The sequence below is a fragment of the Doryrhamphus excisus genome, chromosome 20, assembly GCF_030265055.1.
Source record: "Doryrhamphus excisus isolate RoL2022-K1 chromosome 20, RoL_Dexc_1.0, whole genome shotgun sequence".
Lineage (NCBI taxonomy): Eukaryota > Metazoa > Chordata > Actinopteri > Syngnathiformes > Syngnathidae > Doryrhamphus > Doryrhamphus excisus.
This window is the reverse complement of record NC_080485.1, coordinates 10812940-10817475: the sequence shown is the minus strand read 5'-3', so window position 1 is coordinate 10817475 and position 4536 is coordinate 10812940. Positions and strand designations below refer to the sequence as shown.

Sequence of the window (4536 nt, the reverse complement as noted above, 5' to 3'; positions counted from 1 at the left end):
GGTCTGACGTATTTTTGTTTTAAATGTTAATGTTATTTGTCAATGTAATTAATTAGTTTATATCCATGCATCCATATATATGCTAATGCTCTATCTATTAACTTCACAACAGATATGTGTTCATTCCATGACAGGAGATATGTGATGTTACACATATCGGTATTGGGTAAATTTGGCCTCCAAATCCTCCAAGTCCTCCAAATAGATTTCTTCATCTATGCCAAATTTTAGCTCGCAGCCCAGAGTCGGCTCGTAAATAAAAAATACTTGTCATTCAGGACACTGGTATGCAAAAGTACCACTGTCTAAATGACAATAAAAAAAACACTTGCAGTGCACCAGCCCTCTACCTTCTTGGATTTCTCCATCTGCGTCCAGGAAGTGGCATTTGAGACTCAGTGACAATTCCACTCACAGCGACAGTAGATGCAAATAACTTTGGTCCGTCCGAGCCATCTGCTCGGGCTTTGAAGCTAAACTTACCATTCAACTTACCTTTGTTTTTGTTGGCCGGAAAGGACGTATGTACATGCCAAGAGTTCAGCTGTCACTACTAGAGTTTTGAACTATTTTGGAGCTTTCCTGACTAAACTTCAGGCTTGCTGACACTTTCAACTTGAATTCCGACAGATTCCTGGAAATAAACTAGTTACAAGTGCTGACAGCTGCTAGCTAGCCAAGTTAACCAACATTGCCAAACAAAAGGCAAATTGATCCAGGTCCAACAATATGAGAAACAGAGCCATATTAAACATTGAATGAGGAGGATTTCACATTATATGGTGCCTCAAAGAATGTAGCATTGGGTCCACAATTGGAAATAGGGCCAGAGAAGGTTTCTGTGTTAAATTGCACCTTGATGGCGGAGATGAAAGTGCAGGAAACCGTAGCTCAAAGAAGGCAAAAGAGGTCTGCAGCCTCAAGAAGAGCCTCTCTGACATCCCTGATGGCAATGATACAGAGACCCTACAGAATGATATCAAGGCACTAGAAGATGATAATGTCTGCGTTCTGCATGACGTTAAAAACCTTACGAAAGGAAAATAGAGCACTATGCAATGATATTAAGGTACTACAGGATGATATCAAGGTACTAGAAGATGATAATGTCTGCTTTCTGCAGGACGTTAAAAACCTTATGAAGGAAAATAGAGCACTATGCAATGATATTAAGGTACTACAGGATGATATCAAGGCACTAGAAGATGATAATGTCTGCATTCTGCATGACGGTAAAAATCTCATGAAGGAAAATAGAGCACTATGCAATGATATTAAGATACGACAGGATGATATCAAGGCACTAGAAGACAATAATGTCTGCTTTCTGCAGGACGTTAAAAACCTCATGAAGGAAAATAGAGCACTATGCAATATTAAGGTACTACAGGATGATATCAAGGCACTAGAAGATGATAATGTCTGCGTTCTGCAGGACGTTAAAAACCTTATAGAGGAAAATAGAGCACGATGCAATGACATTAAGGTACTACAGGATAATATCAAGGCACTAATGGATGCAAAGATGCAAAGCTTGAGGAAGCAAGATTCAAGGTACTTGGAGTGCCAACAACAAAATATACATCATTAAGGTATTAAGGTACTACAGGATGATATCAAGGCACTATAAGATGATAATGTCTGTGTTCTGCAGGACGTTAAAAACCTTATGAAGAAAAATAGAGCACTATGCAATGATATTAAGGTACTACAGGATGATATCAAGGCACTAATGGATGCAAAGATGCAAAGCTTGAGGAAGCAAGATTCAAGGTACTTGGAGTGCCAATGACAAAATATACATCATGCTAAGGATCTGGATAAATATTAAAGATTCATCACCATGACAACAAGAACAAACAATAATGCAATTAGACATAACATTTTTTTTTACATCAATACCACTATTACATGGGCCTGCTCAATAAGAAGTACTGGAATTTGGTACCCATGTAATATACTTGCATTCAATGACATTCACAGTACAACAGAAAAGACGGCAGAACAGGAAGTCATGGAATTGGAAACCTTTAGTTATTAACTATGATTGGATATGAGAATGGTATAGATCAGGATAACTGTTTTTATTATATGGAACATTAATGTTATGTCAATTAAACCATAACTTCTTTTCAGCATGGGCCGAGTCACACAGTACATGCACACGTTAAACGCACGTCCAAAAAAAAGTGGCATTAAAAACACATTTAAAAAAAAACGTTAATAAAAATAGTACAGAAATGTATGAACTGGATCAATATTCCAAAGGCACTAACGTCTCACTGCAGCTACTGTTGAGAGCCTTAAATAAGTGTTGCCTACTCATTTGCATCCAAAACCTCACCCTGCTGACTCGTTAGCCTTAATGGGAACAGCCGCCAATTTAGGAACATCAAGGTTCCCAATCAAAAGCTGGAATGTTACAGGGGACAGACAGAGGGGTGACACATGATGACCGTGGGGGTGCACGGTGTCTTGTTGTTATCCCAGAAAGGGTCGCTCTCTCTGGGTTATCAGCCTTCTGTCATGAACCCCCCCTTCTTCGCCATCTATGAAGCAGGGCGGTGGGGTGGGGGGGGGGGGGGGGGGGCTGTTGTGTTGTTTCATTATCACAGAGGTTCACGTAGCACGGAGAGAGGCGCCATCATTATCCATCAGGCTTAATGAGACTATCTCGCTGCCGTAAAGGTCAGGCAATTACTGAAGCCTGCACACAACACCAGCTAGCACTGGGATGGAAGAGACATAGATAGCAATACACACACACATTCAGAGGCTTCCACCAGTAATTCATTATTGCAGGTTTTCACCCATTTTTCTTAAAATAAATACACATTTTGTTTGTGCAGCTCAACAAAAAAAGGCACAGGTGACTTTTCCATCATGTGCAGTATGTGACAAGCCTGTAATTGGACCAGGCATTTGGCCTCTAACCTGTGAACCCTGACATCACCAGGGGGCCACGCACACAAGACCACGCACAGAATGAGCATGTGTGCCTCGCACATTTTGAAGCAGGAAACAAAAATGACCTACAGTATGTAACAAAAGGGAGTACAACCCACACATTCTAGCCGTCATTTTTTGATAGGAACTATACTTTAGAGTAGTCAGTGTATAAATTTACTACACAATGAATTAACACACAGATATTATGATACACAGCGGTCGAGTGGTTAGCGCGCAGACCTCACAGCTAGAAGACCGGGGTTCAATTCCACCCTCGGCCATCTCTGTGTGGAGTTTGCATGTTCTCCCCGTGCATGCGTGGGTTTTCTCCGGGTACTCCGGTTTCCTCCCACATTCCAAAAACATGCTAGGTTAATTGCCGACTCCAAATGATCCATAGGTATGAATGTGAGTGTGAATGGTTGTTTGTCTATATGTGCCCTGTGATTGGCTGGCGACCAGTCCAGGGTGTACCCCGCCTCTCGCCCGAAGACTCCAGCACCCCCCGCGACCCTTGTGAGGATAAGCGGTAGAAAATGAATGAATGAATATTATGATCTACACAAGTGAATAGCAATATAATGATGCATGAGTGCTGCTGGCACTGGGAAGCTGTGGTTCACTGACAGGAAATATTAATTCCAGCATGTACTGTGACATTGTGAAGCAGATACAAAATGATAAGTTGTCCAAACACACCTTCAGATGACAAGCGCCATGCTGAGAGTGGCGTCCTAAAACGAAGGAAAGGAAGGTGGAGGAGAGGAAGTGTCTAACATCCACCAGCTAAAACAGTGATGTCATCCTGGAGGAGTGGAAGAGGATTCCAGTGCAGTTCTGGTCAAATCCATGCCCGAGAGGATTAAGACTCTAAGCTAAATAACTATGGTGCTCACGCTAAATGTTTACATTTTGGACACGCTGACTTTGAAGTGTACTCACTTGTGTTGCCACTGATTTAGAAGATAATGGCTGTCTGTTGCCTTCTTTTCATTGGTACTGTTTTTTTGCTAATCAGCACATGTGACTCTGTGGCGCAACGGTAGCGCGTCTGACTCCAGATCAGAAGGTTGTGTGTTCAAATCTCATCAGGGTCAAATATTTTGTTTCGTAAACCTGCTGTAGGAAGTGATAGCATACACACTGCGCGTGTATTACTGTGTTGTTGCTTCTTTCTGCCTTTCTTTTTGCATATTCTGGCTACTTGCCTTTGTGGCTCAGTGACAAGTGGCCTAATTGAATGATGAATGTTCCTTTATTATGCTCTAATTGAGCTACAGGCTCTTTGATTGGCTCGCGCTGATGCGCTATGGGCTTGTCTGATTGGTCGTTAGGATAATGGCGTTGTTTGGGATGTGTGAGCACCGTTCTCCATCTGTCCTCTCACTACACACATACACACACACACACACACACATACACACACCTACCGAGAATGAATTAGTCATTATTTTTGCGTATGTTGGTCTTTGATGCTTTGCTGGTGTTTTTTTTAACCCCTTCTCTCTCACACAAAGCATCATCTGGTGCAAGTCAATGCGCCCACACACACGCATAGACATGCACTGAAGCATATGGACACAAACG

The 4536-nt window shown here is 42.0% G+C and overlaps 1 non-coding gene across 1 annotated transcript; it reads left to right on the top strand.

Moving 5' to 3' along the window:
* Positions 1-3974: 3974 nt before the first annotated feature.
* trnaw-cca (transfer RNA tryptophan (anticodon CCA)) lies at positions 3975-4046 on the top strand. Its single transcript has one exon. It is a non-coding gene; the product is annotated as a tRNA-Trp (tRNA).
* The last annotated feature ends 490 nt before the right edge of the window (positions 4047-4536 follow it).